Raw genomic sequence first — 16,754 nt, 5'->3', positions numbered from 1 at the left:
GCTGGAGCTCTGCCGTACTGGAGGCACACTCGGCTCCGCCAAAGCAGTGAATGCAGCCGCACACAGCAGGGCTGCCTTCTCTTCTCCCAAGGAAGCTCGCTTCCCGAATGCTGTAAACTAGGTTTCCAGGCGAGGTCACCTGCGCCTCCCACAGGTCTTGGCTCAGGAGCTGCTTCCCTGAGCTGGGGCTGTGGATGGGAGCCCAGACACGCAGGATCAGGCCCCAACCACCTGCACACGTCTCTGCTGGGAATGAGAGCACTAGGGAAATGACGTCTGTCAGGCACCTTCTGGGCGCTCACCGAGTCAGCCTCCGCGTGTGTGGGGCTGCACACCCCAGCCAGGGGCCCTGTGAGCCTTGTGCTCTCCGTGCTGTGCTGAGTCTGGGCGGTCAAGCAACCGCTAGAGGAGCCCTGCAGTTGCCCTCCCATTGCCTCTAATAGAGCCCTCACTGCTGGAGCGCTTGGCAGTGTGCAACCCACCGGCAACTAAGCCCTCCACAAGAACGCCTGGGGACTAGGTGCAAAGGCAAGGCAGGAGTGGAGCTGAGGCCAGGAAGGCGCCAGTAGTATCTCCCAGTCTCGCGCAGCCTGCTCCTTCCTTGACTGGAAACCTTGCCGCGAGGCAAGTCTGGGCAAGGTTCGCCCAGGGCACAGCAGCCTCACGCTAGCAGCTCTGCCAGATCTGGCCTTGAGCAGAGCTGGAGCTCTGCTGTACTGGAGGCACACTCGGCTCCGCCAAAGCAGTGAATGCAGCCGCACACAGCAGGGCTGCCTTCTCTTCTCCGGAGGAGGCTCGCTTCCCGCATGCTTTAAACTAGGCTTCCAGGCGGGGCCCCCTGCGCCTCCCAAAGGTCTTGGCTCAAGAGCTGCTTCCCTGAGCTGGGGCTGTGGACGGGAGCCCAGACACGCATGGGCAGGCCCCAACCACCTGCACACGTCTCTGCTGGAGAGGAGAGCACTAGGGAAATGACGTCTGTCAGGCACCTTCTGGGCGCTCCCGGAGTTCACCTCCGGTGTGTGGGGCTGCAGACCCCAGCCAGGGGCCCTGTGAGCCTTGTGCTCTCCGTGCTGTGCTGAGTCTGGGCGGTCAAGCAACCGCTGGAGGAGCCCTGCAGTTGCCCTCCCATTGCCTCTAATAGAGCCCTCACTGCTGGAGCGCTTGGCACTGTGCAACCCACCGGCAACTAAGCCCTCCACAAGAACGCCTGGGGACTAGGTGCAAAGGCAAGGCAGGAGTGGAGCTGAGGCCAGGAAGGCGCCAGTAGCATCTCCCAGTCTCACGCAGCCCGCTCCGTTATGGACTGGAAGCCTAACGTGCGGCAAGCCTTGGCAAAGCTTGTCAGGGCAGAGCAGCCTCACGCCAGCAACTATGAGAGATCGGGGCTTTGAGCAGAGCTGGAACTCTGCCCTACTGGAGGGGCACTCGGCTCCGCCAAAGTACTGATTGCAGCCGCACGCAGCTGGGCTGCCTTCTCTTGTACTGAGGAGGCTCACTTCCAGCATGCTATAAACTGGGCTTCCAGGCGGGGGCGCCCCGCGCCTCCTGCAGGTCTTAGCTGAGGAGCTGCTTCCCTGAGCTGGGGCTGTGGAAGGGAGACCAGACACTCAAGGGCAGGCCCCAACCACCTGCACACGTCTCTGCTGGGGAGGAGAGCACTAGGGAAATGACGTCTGTCAGGCACCTTCTGGGCCCTCCCAGAGTTCCCCTCCGGTGTGTGGGGCTGCAGACCCCAGCCAGGGGCCCTGTGAGCCTTGTGCTTTCCGTGCTGTGCAGAGTCTGGGCGGTAAAGCAAACGCAAGAAGTGACTTGCAGTTGCCCTCCCATTGCCTCTAATAGAGCCCTCACTGCTGGAGCGCTTGGCAGTGTGCAACCCACCGGCAACTAAGACCTCCACAAGAACGCCTGGGGACTAGGTGCAAAGGAAAGGCAGGAGTGGAGCTGAGGCCAGGAAGGCGCCAGTAGCATCTCCCAGTCTCGCGCAGCCTGCTCCTTCCTGGACTGGAACCTAGCCACGAGGCAAGTCTGGGCAAGGCTCGCCCAGGGCAGAGCAGCCTCACGCCCGCAGCTCTGCCAGATTGGGCCTCTGAGCAGAGCTGGAGCTCTGCCGTACTGGAGCCGCACTCGGCTCCGCCAAAGCAGTGAATGCAGCCACACGCAGCAGGGCTGCCTTCTCTTCTCCCGAGGAGGCTGGCTTCCCGCATGCTGTAAACTAGGCTTCCAGGCGGGGCACCCTGCACCTCCCACAGGTCTTGGCTGAGGAGCTGCTTCCCTGAGCTGGGGCTGTGGACGGGAGCCCAGACACGCAGGGGCAGGCCCCAACCACCTGAACACGTCTCTGCTGGGGAGGAGAGCACTAGGGAAATGACGGCACTCAGGCACCTTCTGGGAGCTCACCGAGTCATCCTCCGCGTGTGTGGGGCTGCAGACCCCAGCCAGGTGCCCTGTGAGCCTTGTGCTTTCCGTGCTGTGCTGAGTCTGGGCGGTCAAGCAACCGCACAAGGAAACTTTAAGTTGCCCTCCCTTTGCCTCTAATAGAGCCTTCACTGCTGGAGCGCTTGGCAGTGTGCAACCCACCGGCAACTAAGCCTTTCACAAGAACTCCTGGGGACTAGGTGCAAAGGCAAGGCAGGAGTGGAGCTGAGGCCAGGAAGGCACCAGTAGCATCTCCCAGTCTCGCGCAGCCTGCTCCTTCCTGGACTGGAAGCCTAGCCGCAAGGCAAGTCTGGGCAAAGCTTGCCAGGGCAGAGCAGCCTCACGCCAGCAACACTGCCAGATCGGGCCTCTGAGCAGAGCTGGATCTCTGCCGTACTGGAGGCGCACTCGGCTCTGCCAAAGCAGTGAATGCAGCCGCACACAGCAGGGCTGCCTTCGCTTCTCCGGAGGAGGCCCGCTTCCCGCATGCTGTAAACTAGGATTCCAGGCGGGGCCCCCTGTGCCTCCCACAGGTCTTGGCTCAGAGCTGCTTCCCTGAGCTGGGGCTGTGGATGGGAGCCCAGAAACGCAGGGGCAGGCCCCAACCACCTGCACACGTCTCTGCCTGGGAGGAGAGCACTAGGGAAATGACGGCACTCAGGCACCTTCTGGGAGCTCCCGGAGTTCACCTCCGTTGTGTGGGGCTGCAGACACCAGCCAGGGGCCCTATGAGCCTTGTGCTCTCCGTGCTGTGCTGAGTCTGGGCGGTAAAGCAACCGCTGGAGGAGCCCTGCAGTTGCCCTCCCATTGCCTCTAATAGAGCCCTCACTGCTGGAGCGCTTGGCAGTGTGCAACCCACCGGCAACTAAGCCCTCCACAAGAACGCCTGGGGACTAGGTGCAAAGGCAAGGCAGGAGTGGAGCTGAGGCCAGGAAGGAGCCAGTAGCATCTCCCAGTTTCGCGCAGCCTGCTCCTTCCTGGACTGGAAGCCTAGCCGCGAGGCAAGTCTGGGCAAGGTTCGCCCAGGGCAGAGCAGCCTCACGCCAGCAGCTCTGCCAGATCTGGCCTTGAGCATAGCTGGAGCTCTGCCGTACTGGAGGGGCACTCGGCTCCGCCAAAGCAGTGATTGCACCGCACACAGCTGTGCTGCCTCCCCTTATCCCAAGGAGGCTCGCTTCCCGCATGCTGTAAACTGGGCTTCCATGCGGGGACCCCTGCGCCTCCCACAGGTCTTGACTGAGGAGCTGCTTCCCTGAGGTGGGACTGTGGACGGGAGCCCAGACACGCAGGGTAGGCCCCAACCACCTGAACACGTCTCTGCTGGGGAGGAGAGCACTAGGAAAATTTCGTCTGTCTGGCACCTTCTGGGGGCTCCCGGAATTCCCCTCCGGTGTGTGGGGCTGCAGACCCCAGCCAGGGGCCCTGTGAGCCTTGGGCTCTCCGTACTGTGCTGTCTGGGCGGTCAAGCAACCGCTGGAGGAGCCATGCAGTTGCCCTCCCATTGCCTCTAATAGAGCCCTCACTGCTGGAGCGCTTGGCAGTGTGCAACCCACCGGCAACTAAGCCCTCCAAAAGAACGCCTGGGGACTAGGTGCAAAGGCAAGGCAGGAGTGGACCTGAGGTCAGGAAGGCGCCAGTAGCATCTCCCAGTCTCGCGCAGCCTGCTCCTTTCTGGACTGGAAGCCTATGTGCGAGGCAAGTCTGGGCAAGGCTCCCCCAGGGCAGAGCAGCCTCACGCCAGGAACTCTGCCAGATCGGGGCTCTGAGCAGTGCTGGAGCTCTGCCGTACTGGAAGCGCACTCGGCTCCGCCCAAGCAGTGAATGCAGCCGCACGCAGCCGGCTTGGCTTCTCTTCTCCTGAGGAGGCTCGCTTCCCGCATTCTGTAAACTAGGCTTCCAGGCGGGGCCCCCTGCGCCTCCTACAGGTCTTGGCTCAGGAACTCCTTCCCTGAGCTGGGGCTGTGGACGGGAGCCCAGACACGCAGGGGCAGGCCCAAACCACCTGCACACGTCTCTGCTGGGGAGGAGAGCACTAGGGAAATGAGGTCTGTCAGGCACCTTCTGGGCGCTCACCGAGTCAGCCTCTGCGTAGGTGGGACTGCAGACCCCAGCCAGGGGCCCTGTGAGCCTTGTGCTCTCCGTGCTGTGTTGAGTCTGGGCGGTCAAGTAACCGCTGGAGGAGCCCTGCAGTTGCCCTCCCATTGCCTCTAATAGAGCCCTCACTGCTGGAGCGCTTGGCAGTGTGCAACACCCGGGCAATTAAGCCCTCCACAAGATCGCCTGGGGACTAGGTGCAAAGGCAAGGCAGGAGTGGAGCTGAGGCCAGGAAGGCGCCAGTAGCATCTCCCAGTCTCGCGCAGCCCCCTCATTTCTGGACTGGAAGCCTAGCCGCGAGGCAAGTCTGGGCAAGGCTCGCCAAGGGCAGACAGCCTCACATCAGCACTCTGCCAGATCGGGCCTCTGAGCAGAGCTGGAGCTCTCTCGTACTGGAGGCGCACTCGGCTCCGCCCAAGCAGTGATTGCAGCCGCACGCATCTGGGCTGCCTCCTCTTCTCCCAAGGAGGCTCGCTTCCCGCATGCTGTAAACTAGGCTTCCAGGCGGCGCTCCCTGCGCCTCCCACAGGTATTGGCTCAGGAGCTGCTTCCCTGAGCTGGGGCTTTGTCGGGAGCCCAGATACGCCGGGGCAGGCCCCAACTACCTGCCCACGTCTCTGCAGGCAAGGAGAGCACTAGGGAAATGACGTCTGTCAGGCACCTTCTGGGCGCTCACTGAGTCAGCCTCCGCGTGTTTGGGGCTGCAGACCCCAGCCAGGGGCCCTGTGAGCCTTGTGCTCTCCGTGCTGTGCTGAGACTGGGCGGTCAAGCAACCGCTAGAGGAGCCCTGCAGTTGCCCTCCCATGGCCTCTAATAGAGCCCTCACTGCTGGAGCGCTTGGCAGTGTGCAACCCGCCGGCAACTAAGCCCTCCACAAGAACGCCTGGGGACTAGGTGCAAAGGCAAGGCAGGAGTGGAGCTGAGGCCAGGAAGGCGCCAGTAGCATCTCCCAGTCTCGCGCAGCCCGCTCCTTTCTGGACTGGAAGCCGAGCCTCGAGGCAAGTCTGGGCAAGGCTCGCCCAAGCCAGAGCAGCCTCACGCCAGCACTCTGCAAGATCGGGCCTCTGAGCAGAGCTGGAGCTCTGCCGTACTGGAGGCGCACTCGGCTCCGCCAAAGCAGTGAATGCAGCCGCAAACAGCAGGGCTGCTTTCTCTTCTCCCGAGGAGGCTCGCTTCCCGCATGCTGTAAACTAGGCTTCCAGGCGGGGCCCCCTGCGCCTCCCACAGGTCTTGGCTCAGGAGTTGCTTCCCTGAGCTGGGGCTGTGGACGGGAGCCCAGACACGCAGGGGCAGGCCCCAACCACCTGCACACGTCTCTGCTGGGGAGGAGAGCACTAGGGAAATGAGGTCTGTCAGGCACCTTCTGGGCGCTCCTGGAGTTAACCTCCGGTGTGTGGGGCTGCAGACCCCAGCCAGGGGCCCTGTGAGCCTTGTGCTCTCCGTGCTGTGCTGAGTCTGGGCGGTCAAGCAACCGCTGGAGGAGCCCTGCAGTTGCCCTCCCATTGCCTCTAATAGAGCCCTCACTGCTGGAGCGCTTGGCAGTGTGCAACCCACCGGCAACTAAGCCCTCCACAAGAACGCCTGGGGACTAGGTGCAAAGGCAAGGCAGGAGTGGAGCTGAGGCCAGGAAGGCGCCAGTAGCATCTCCCAGTCTCACGCAGCCCGCTCCTTTCTGGACTGGAAGCCTAACGTGCGGCAAGTCTGGGAAAGGCTCGCCCAGGGCAGAGCAGCCTCACGCCAGCAACTCTGCCAAAACGGGCCTCTGAGCAGAGCTGGAGCTCTGCCGTAATGGAGGGCACTCGGCTCCGCCAAAGCAGTGATTGCAGCCGCACGCAGCTGGGCTGCCTCCCCTTCTCCCAAGGAGGCTCGCTTCCCTCATGCTGTAAACTAGGCTTCCAGGCGGGGCCCCCTGCGCCTCTCACAGATCTAGGCTCAGGAGCTGCTTCCCTGAGCTGGGGCTGTGGACGGGAGCCCAGAAACGCAGGGGCAGACCCTAACCACCTGCACAAGTCTCTGCTGGGGAGGAGAGCACTAGGGAAATGACGTCTGTCAGGCACCTTCTGGGCGCTCACCGAGTCAGCCTCCGCGTGTGTGGGGATGCAGACCCCAGCCAGTGGCCCTGTGAGCCTTGTGCTCTCCGTGCTGTGCTGAGTCTGGGCGGTCAAGCAACCACTGGAGGAGCCCTGCAGTTGCCCTCCAATTACCAATAATAGAGCCCTCACTGCTGGAGAGCTTGGCAGTGTGCAACCCACCGGAAACTAAGCCCTCCACAAGAACGCCTGGGGACTAGGTGCAATGGCAAGGCAGGAGTGGAGCTGAGGCCAGGAAGGCGCCAGAAGCATCTCCCAGTCTCGCGCAGCCCGCTCCTTCCTGGACTGGAAGCTTATGTGCGAGGCAAGTCTGGGTAAGGCTCCCCCAGGACAGAGCAGCCTAACGCCAGCAACTCTGCCATATCGGGCCTCAGAGCATAGCTGGAGCTCTGCCGTACTGGAGGCGCACTCGGCTCTGCCAAAGCAGTGAATGCAGCCGCACGCAGTCAGGCTGCCTTCTCTTCTCCCGAGGAGGCTCGCTTCCCACATGCTGTAAACTAGGCTTCCAGGTGGTGCCCCCCGCGCCTCCCACAGGTCTTGACTCAGGAGCTGCTTCCCTGAGCTGAGGCTGTGGACGGGAGCCCAGACACGCAGAGGCAGGCCCCAACCACCTGCCCACGTCTCTGCAGGCAAGGAGAGCACTAGGGAAATGACGTCTGTCAGGCACCTTCTGGGAGCTCCTGGAGTTTGCCTCCGCGTGTGTGGGGCTGCAGACCCCAGCCAGGGGCCCTGTGAGCCTTGTGCTCTCCGTGCTGTGCTGAGTCTGGGCGGTCAAGCAACCGCTGGAGGAGCCCTGCAGTTGCCCTCCCATTGCATCTAATAGAGCCCTCACTGCTGGAGCGCTTGGCAGTGTGCAACCCACCAACAACTAAGCCCTCCACAAGAACGCCTGGGGACTAGGTGCAAAGGCAAGGCAGGAGTGGAGCTGAGGCCAGGAAGGCGCCAGTAGCATTTCCCAGTCTCGCGCAGCCTGCTCCTTCCTGGACTGGAAGCCTAGCCGCGAAGCAAGTCTGGGCAAGATTCGCCAGGGCAGAGCAGCCTCACGCCAGCAGCTCTGCCAGACCGGGCCTTGAGCATAGCTGGAGCTCTGCCTTACTGGAGGGGCACTCGGCTCCGCCAAAGCAGTGATTGCAGCCACACACAGCTGGGCTGCCTCCCCTTCTCCCAAGGACGCTCGCTTCCCGCATGCTGTAAACTGGGCTTCCAGGCGGGGCCACCTGTGCCGCCCACAGGTCTTGGCTGAGTAGCTGCTTCCCAGAGCTGGGGCTGTGGAGGGGAGCCCAGACACGCAGGGCCAGGCCCCAACCACCTGCACATGTCTCTGCTGGGGAGGAGAGCACTAGGGAAATGACGTCTGTCAGGAACCTTCTGGGCGCTCACCGAGTCAGCGTCCGCGTGTGTGGAGCTGTAGACCACAGCCAGGGGCCCTGAGAGCCTTGTGCTCTCCGTGCTGTGCTGAGTCTGGGCGGTCAAGCAACCGTAAGAATAGACTTCCAGTTGCCCTCACTTTGCCTCTAATAGAGCCCTCAAGCTGGAGCCCTTAGCAGTGTGCAACCCACCGGCAACTAAGCCCTCCACAAGAACGCCTGGGGACTAGGTGCTAAGGCAAGGCAGGAGTGGAGCTGAGGCCAGGAAGGCGCCAGTAGCATCTCCCAGTCTCACGCAGCCCGCTCCTTCCTGGACTGGAAGCCTATGTGCGAGGCAAGTCTGGGCAAGTCTCTCCCAGGACAGAGCAGCCTAACGCCAGCAACTCTGCCAGATCGGGCCTCTGAGCAGAGCTGGAGCTCTGCCTTACTGGAGGCGCACTCGGCTCCGCCAAAGCAGTGAATGCCGCCGCACACAGCCAGGCTGCCTTCTCTTCTCCCGAGGAGGCTCGCTTCCCACATGCTGTAAACTAGGCTTCCAGGTGGGGCCCCCCGCGCCTCCCACAGGTCTTGACTCAGGAGTTGCTTACCTGAGCTGAGGCTGTGGACGGAAGCCCAGACACGCAGGGGCAGGCCCAAACCACCTGCACATGTCTCTGCTGGGGAGGAGAGCACTAGGGATATGACGTCTGTCAGGCACCTTCTGGGCGCTCACGGAGTCAGCCTCCGCGTGTGTTGGACTGCAGACCCCAGCCAGGGGCCCTGTGAGCCTTGTGCTCTCCGTGCTGTGCTGAGTCTGGGCGGTCAAGCAACCGCTGGAGGAGCCCTGCAGTTGCCCTCCCATTGCCTCTAATAGAGCCCTCACTGCTGGAGCGCATGGCAGTGTGCAACCCACCGGCAACTAAGCCCTCCACAAGAACGCCTGGGGACTAGGTGCAAAAGCAAGGCAGGAGTGGAGCTGAGGCCAGGAAGGCGCCAGTAGCATCTCCCAGTCTCGCGCAGCCCGCTCCTTTCTGGACTGGAAGCCTAGCCGCGAGGCAAGTATGGGCAAGGCTCGCCCAGGGCAGAGCAGCCTCACGCCAGCACTCTGCCAGATCGGGCCTCTGAGCAGAGCTGGAACTCTGACGTAGTGGAAGCGCACTCGGCTCCGCCCAAGCAGTGATTGGTGCCGCACGCAGCTGGGCTGCCTCAACCTCTCCCAAGGAGGCTCGCATCCCGCATGCTGTGCACTAGGCTTCCAGGCGGGGGCGCACCGCGCCTCCTACGGGTCTTGGCTGAGGAGCTGCTTCCCTGAGCTGGGGCTGTGTTCGGGAGCCCAGACACGCAGGGGCAGGCCCAAACCACCTGCACAAGTCTCTGCTGGGGAGGAGAGCACTAGGGAAATGACGTCTGTCAGGCACCTTCTGGGCGCTCACCGAGTCAGCCTCCGCGTGTGTGGGGCTGCAGACCCCAGCCAGGGGCCCTGTGAGCCTTGTGCTCTCCGTGCTGTGCTGAGTCTGGGCGGTCAAGCAACCGCTGGAGGAGCCCTGCAGTTGCCCTCCCATGGCTTCTAATAGAGCCCTCACTGCTGGAGCGCTTGGCAGTGTGCAACCCACCGGCAACTAAGCCCTCCACAAGAACGCCTGGGGACTAGGTGCAAAGGCAAGGCAGGAGTGGAGCTCAGGCAAGGAAGGCGCCAGTAGCATCTCCCAGTCTCGCGCAGCCCGCTCCTTTCTGGACTGGAAGCCTAACGCGATTCAAGTCTGGGCAAGGCTCGCCCAGGGCACAGCAGACTCACGCCAGCAACTCTGAGAGATCGGGCCTTTGAGCAGAGCTGGAGCTCTGCCCTACTGGAGGGGCACTCGGCTCCGCCAAAGTACTGATTGCAGCCGCACGCAGCTCGGCTGCCTTCTCTTGTACTGAGGAGGCTCGCTTCCGGCATGCTGTAAACTAGGCTTCCCGGCGGGGGCGCCCCGCGCCTCCTACAGGTCTTAGCTGAGGAGCTGCTTCCCTGAGCTGTGGCTGTGGAAGGGAGTCGAGACACTCAAGGGCAGGCCCCAACCACCTGCACACGTCTCTGCTGGGGAGGAGAGCACTTGGGAAATGACGTCTGTCAGGCACCTTCTGGGCGTTCCCGGAGTTCCCCTCCGGTGTGTGGGGCTGCAGACCCCAGCCAGGGGCCCTGTGAGCCTTGTACTTTCGGTGCTGTGCTGAGTCTGGGCGGTCAAGCAACCGCTGGAGGAACCCTGCAGTTGCCCTCCCATTGCCTCTAATAGAGCCCTCACTGCTGGAGCGCTTGGCAGTGTGCATCCCACCGGCAACTAAGCCCTCCACAAGAACGCCTGGGGACTAGGTGCAAAGGCAAGGCAGGAGTGGAGCTGAGGCCAGGAAGGCGCCAGTAGCATCTCCCAGTCTCGCGCAGCCTGCTCCTACCTGGACTGAAAGCTTAGCCGCGAGGCAAGTCTGGGCAAGGCTCGCCCAGGGCAGAGCAGCCTCACGCCAGCAACTCTGCCAGATTGCGCCTCTGAGCAGAGATGGAGCTCTGCCGTACTGGAGGCGCACTCGGCTCCGCCAAAGCAGTGAATGCAGCCGCACACAGCAGGGCTGCCTTCTCTCCTCCTGAGGAGGCTCGCTTCCCGCATGCTGTAAACTAGGCTTCCAGGCGGGGCCCCGTGCGCCTCCCACAGGTCTTGGCTCAGGAGCTGCTTCCCTGAGCTGGGGCTGTGGACGGGAGCCCAGACACGCAGGGGCAGGCCCAAACCACCTGCACACGTCTCTGCTGGGGAGGAGAGCACTAGGGAAATGACGTCTGTCAGGCACCTTCTGGGCGCTCCCGGAGTTCGCCTCCGCGTGTGTGGGGCTGCAGACCCCAGCCAGGGGCCCTGTGAGCCTTGTGCTCTCCGTGCTGTGCTGAGTCTGGGCGGTCAAGCAACCGCACAAGGAATCTTGAAGTTGCCCTCCCTTTGCCTCTAATAGAGCCTTCACTGCTGGAGCGCTTGAAAGTGTGCAACCCTCCGGCAACTAAGCCTTTCACAAGAACGCCTGGGGACTAGGTGCAAAGGCAAGGCAGGAGTGGAGCTGAGGCCAGGAAGGCGCCAGTAGCATCTCCCAGTCTCGCGCAGCCTGCTCCTTCCTGGACTGGAAGCCTAGCCGCAAGGCAAGTCTGGGCAAACTTGCCCTGGGCAGAGCAGCCTCACGCCAGCAACACTGCCAGATCGGGCCTCTTAGCAGAGCTGGATCTCTGCCGTACTGGAGGCGCACTCGGCTCTGCCAAAGCAGTGAATGCAGCCGCACACAGCAGGGCTGCCTTCTCTTCTCAGGAGGAGGCTCGCTTCCCGCATGCTGTAAACTAGGATTCCAGGCGGGGCCCCCTGTGCCTCCCACAGGTCTTGGCTCAGGAGCTTCTTCCCTGAGCTGGGGCTGTGGATGGGAGCCCAGAAACGCAGGGGCAGGCCCCAACCACCTGCACACGTCTCTGCCTGGGAGGAGAGCACTAGGGAAATGACGGCACTCAGGCACCTTCTGGGAGCTCCCGGAGTTCACCTCCGTTGTGTGGGGCTGCAGACACCAGCCAGGGGCCCTATGAGCCTTGTGCTCTCCGTGCTGTGCTGAGTCTGGGCGGTCAAGCAACCGCTGGAGTAGCCCTGCAGTTGCCCTCCCATTGCGTCTAATAGAGCCCTCACTGCTGGAGCGCTTGGCAGTGTGCAACCCACCGGCAACTAAGCCCTCCACAAGAACGCCTGTGGACTAGGTGCAAAGGCAAGGCAGGAGTGGAGCTGAGGCCAGGAAGGCGCCACTAGCATCTCCCAGTCTCGCGCAGCCTGCTCCTTCCTGGACTGGAAGCCTAACGCGAGGCAAGTCTGGGCAAGACTCGCCCAGGCCACAGCAGCATCACGAAAGCAACTCTGAGGGATCGGGCCTTTGAGCAGAGCTGGAGCTCTGCCGTACTGGAGGGGCACTCGGCTCCGCCAACGTACTGATTGCAGCTGCACGCAGCTGGGCTGCCTTCTCTTGTACTGAGGAGGCTCGCTTCCGTCATGCTGTAAACTAGGCTTCCGGGCGGTGGCGCCCCGCGCCTCCTACAGGTCTTAGCTGAGGAGCTGCTTCCCTGACTTGGGGCTGTGGAAGGGAGTCCAGACACTCAAGGGCAGGCCCCAACCACCTGCACACGTCTCTGCTGGGGAAGAGAGCACTAGGGAAATGACATCTGTCAGGCACCTTCTGGGCGCTCCCGGAGTTTCCCTCCGGTGTGAGGGGCTGCAGACCCCAGCCAGGGGCCCTGTGAGCCTTGTACTTTCCGTGCTGTGCTGAGTCTGGGCGGTCAAGCAAACGCAAGAGGCGACTTGCAGTAGCCCTCCCTTTGCCTCTAATAGAGCCCTCACGGCTGGAGCGCTTCGCAGTTTGCAACCCACCGGCAACTAAGCCTTTCACAAGAACGCCTGGGGACTAGGTGCAAAGGCAAGGCAGGAGTGGACCTGAGGCCAGGAAGGCGCGAGGAGCATCTCCCAGTCTCGCGCAGCCTGCTCCTTCCTGGACTGGAAGCCTAGCCGCGAGGCAAGTCTGGGCAAAGCTCGCCCTGGGCAGAGCAGCCTCACGCCAGCAACTCTGCCAGATCGGGCCTCTGAGCAGAGCTGGAGCTCTGCCGTACTGGAGGGGCACTCGGCTCCGCCAAAGCAGTGATTGCAGCCGCACGCAGCTGGGCTGGCTCCTCTTCTCCCGAGGAGACTCGCTTCCTGCATGCTGTAAACTAGTCTTCCAGGCGGGGTCCCCTGCAACTCCCACAGGTCTTGGCTGAGGAGCTGCTTCCCTGAGGTGGGGCTGTGGACGGGAGCCCAGACACGCAGGGGCAGGCCCCAACCACCTGCACACGTCTCTGCTGGGGAGGAGAGCACTAGGGAAATGACGTCTGTCAGGCACCTTCTGGGCACTCACCGAGTCAGCCTTCGCGTGTGTGGGGCTGCAGACCCCAGCCAGTGGCCGTGTGAGCCTTGTGCTCTCCGTGCTCTGCTGAGTTTGGGCGGTCAAGCAACCACTGGAGGAGCCCTGCAGTTGCCCTCCCATTACCACTAGTAGAGCCCTCACTGCTGGAGCGCTTGGCAGTGTGCAACCCACCGGCAACTAAGCCCTCCACAAGAACGCCTTGGGACTAGGTGCAAAGGCAAGGCAGGAGTGGAGCTGAGGCCAGGAAGGCGCCAGTAGCATCTCCCAGTCTCGCGCAGCCCGCTCCTTTCTGGAGTGGAAGCCTAACGCGATTCAAGTCTGGGCAAGGCTCGCCGAGGGCACAGCAGACTCACGCCAACAACTCTGAGAGATCGGGCCTTTGAGCAGAGCTGGAGCTCTGCCCTACTGGAGGGGCACTCGGCTCCGCCAAAGTACTGATTGCAGCCGCTCGCAGCTCGGCTGCTTTATCTTGTACTGAGGAGGCTCGCTTCCGGCATGCTGTAAACTAGGCTTCCCGGCGGGGGCGCCCCGCGCCTCCTACAGGTCTTAGCTGAGGAGCTGCTTCCCTGAGCTGGGGCTGTGGAAGGGAGTCCAGACACTCAAGGGCAGGCCCCAACCACCTGCACACGTCTCTGCTGGGGAGGAGAGCACTTGGGAAATGACGTCTGTCAGGCACCTTCTGGGCGTTCCCGGAGTTCCCCTCCGGTGTGTGGGGCTGCAGACCCCAGCCAGGGGCCCTGTGAGCCTTGTACTTTCCGTGCTGTGCTGAGTCTGGGCGTCAAGCAACCGCTGGAGGAACCCTGCAGTTGCCCTCCCATTGCCTCTAATAGAGCCCTCACTGCTGGAGCGCTTGGCAGTGTGCAGCCCACCGGCAACTAAGCCCTCCACAAGAACGCCTGGGGACAAGGTGCAAAGGCAAGGCAGGAGTGGAGCTGAGGCCAGGAAGGCGCCAGTAGCATCTCCCAGTCTCGCGCAGCCTGCTCTTTCCTGGACTGGAAGCCTAGCCGCGAGGCAAGTCTGGGCAAGGCTCGCCCAGGGCAGAGAGCCTCACGCCAGCAACTCTGCCAGATCGGGCCTCTGAGCAGAGCTGGAGCTCTGCCCTACTGGAGGGGCACTCGGCTCCGCCAAAGTACTGATTGCAGCCGCACGCAGCTCGGCTCCCTTCTCTTGTACTGAGGAGGCTCGCTTCCGGCATGCTGTAAACTAGGCTTCCCGGCGGGGGCGCTCCGCGCCTCCTACAGGTCTTAGCTGAGGAGCTGCTTCCCTGAGCTGGGGCTGTGGACGGGAGCCCAGACACGCAGGGGCAGGCCCCAAGCACCGGCACACGTCTCTGCTGGAGAGGAGAGCACTAGGGAAATGACATCTGTCAGGCACCTTCTGGGCGCTCCCGGAGTTTCCCTCCGGTGTGTGGGGCTGCAAACCCCAGCCACGGGCCCTGTGAGCCTTGTACTTTCCGTGCTGTGCTGAGTTTGGGCGGTCAAGCAAACGCAAGAGGCGACTTGCAGTAGCCCTCCCTTTGCCTCTAATAGAGCCCTCACGGCTGGAGCGCTTGGCAGTTTGCAACCCACCGGCAACTAAGCCTTTCACAAGAACGCCTGGGGACTAGGTGCAAAGGCAAGGCAGGAGTGGACCTGAGGCCGGAAGACGCCAGGAGCATCTCCCAGTCTCGCGCAGCCTGCTCCTTCCTGGACTGGAAGCCTAGCCGCGAGGCAAGTCTGGGCAAAGCTCGCCCTGGGCAGAGCAGCCTCACGCCAGCAACTCTGCCAGATCGGGACTCTGAGCAGAGCTGGAGCTCTGCCGTACTGGAGGGGCACTCGGCTCCGCCAAAGCAGTGATTGCAGCCGCACACAGCTGGGCTGGCTCCTCTTCTCCCGAGGAGTCTCGCTTCCTGCATGCTGTAAACTAGGCTTCCAGCCGGGGCCCCCTGCACCTCCCACAGGTCTTGGCTGAGGAGCTGCTTCCCTGAGGTGGGGCTGTGGACGGGAGTCCAGACACTCAAGGGCAGGCCCCAACCACCTGCACACGTCTCTGCTGGGGAGGAGAGCACTAGGGAAATGACGTCTGTCAGGCACCTTCTGGGCGCTCACAGAGTCAGCCTCCGCGTGTGTGGGGCTGCAGAACCCAGCCAGGGGCCCTGTGAGCCTTGTGCTCTCCGTGCTGTGCTGAGTCTGGGAGGTCAAGCAACCGTAAGAATAGACTTCCAGTTGCCCTCTCTTTGCCTCTAATAGAGCCCTCAAGCTGGAGCGCTTGGCAGTGTGCAACCCACCGGCAACTAAGCCCTCCACAAGAACGCCTGGGGACTAGGTGCAAAGGCAAGGCAGGAGTGGAGCTGAGGCCAGGAAGGCGCCAGTAGCATCTCCCAGTCTCGCGCAGCCTGCTCCTTCCTGGACTGGAAGCCTAACCGCGAGGCCAGTCTTGGCAAGTCTCGCCCAGGGTAGAGCAACCTTACGCCAGCAACTCTGCCAGATCGGGCCTCTGAGCAGAGCTGGAGCTCTGCAGTACTGGAGGCGCACTTGGCTCCGCCAAAGCAGTGAATGCGGCCGCACACAGCAGGGCTGCCTTCTCTTCTCCCGAAGAGGCTCGCTTCCCGCATGCTGTAAAATAGGCTTCCAGGCGGGGCCCCCTGCAACTCCCACATGTCTTGGCTTAGGAGCTGCTTCCCTAAGCTGGGGCTGTGAACGGGAGCCCAGACACGCAGGGGCAGGCCCTAACCACCTGCACACGTCTCTGCTGGGGAGGAGAGCACTAGGGAAATGACGTCTGTCAGGCACCTTCTGGGCGCTCACCGAGTCAGCCTCCGCGTGTGTGGGGCTGCAGACCCCAGCCAGGGGCCCTGTGAGCCTTGTGCTCTCCGTGCTGTGCTGAGTCTGGGCGGTCAAGCAACCGTAAGAATAGACTTCCAGTTGCCCTCACTTGGCCTCTAATAGAGCCCTCAAGGTGGAGCGCTTGGCAGTGTGCAACCCACCGGCAACGAAGCCCTCCACAAGAACTCCTGGGGACTAGGTGCAAAGGCAAGGCAGGAGTGGAGCTGAGGCCAGGAAGGCGCCAGTAGCATCTCCCAGTCTCGCGCAGCCCGCTCCTTTCTGAACTGGAAGCCTAGCCGCGAGGCAAGTCTGGGCAAGGCTCGCCCAGGGCAGAGCAGACTCACGCCAGCACTCTGCCAGATCGGGCCTCTGAGCAGAGCTGGAACTCTGACGTAGTGGAAGCGCACTCGGCTCCGCCCAAGCAGTGATTGCAGCCCAACGTATCTGGGCTCCCTCAACCTCTCCCAAGGAGGCTCGCTTCCCGCATGCTGTGCACTAGGCTTCCAGGCGGGGGCGCCCCGCGCCTCCTACAGGTCTTGGCTGAGGAGCTGCTTCCCTGAGCTGGGGCTGTGGTAGGGAGCCCAGACACGCAGGGGCAGGCCGCAACCACCTGCACATGTCTCTGCTGGGGAGGAGAGCACTTGGGAAATGACGTCTGTCAGGCACCTTCTGGGCGCTCACCGAGTCAGCCTCCGCGTGTGTGGGGCTGCAGAACCCAGCCAGGGGCCCTGTGAGCCTTGTGCTCTCCGTGCTGTGCTGAGTCTGGTCGGTCAAGCAACCGCTGGAGGAGCCCTGCAGTTGCCCTCCCATTACCTCTAATAGAGCCCTCACTGCTGGAGCGCTTGACAGTGTGCAACCCACCGGCAACTAAGCCCTCCACAGGAACGCCTGGGGACTAGGTGCAAAGGCAAGGCAGGAGTGGAGCTGAGGCCAGGAAGGCGCCAGTAGCATCTCCCAGTCTCGCGCAGCCTGCTCCTTCCTGGACTGGAAGCCCACCGCGAGGCAAGTCTGGGCAAGGCTCGCCCAGGGCAGAGCAGCCTCAGGCCAGCAACTCTGCCAGATCGGGT

Source organism: Capricornis sumatraensis, chromosome 22 (genome assembly GCF_032405125.1).
Source record: "Capricornis sumatraensis isolate serow.1 chromosome 22, serow.2, whole genome shotgun sequence".
NCBI classification, from domain to species: Eukaryota; Metazoa; Chordata; class Mammalia; order Artiodactyla; family Bovidae; genus Capricornis; species Capricornis sumatraensis.
This window is presented reverse-complemented; position numbering follows the sequence as displayed.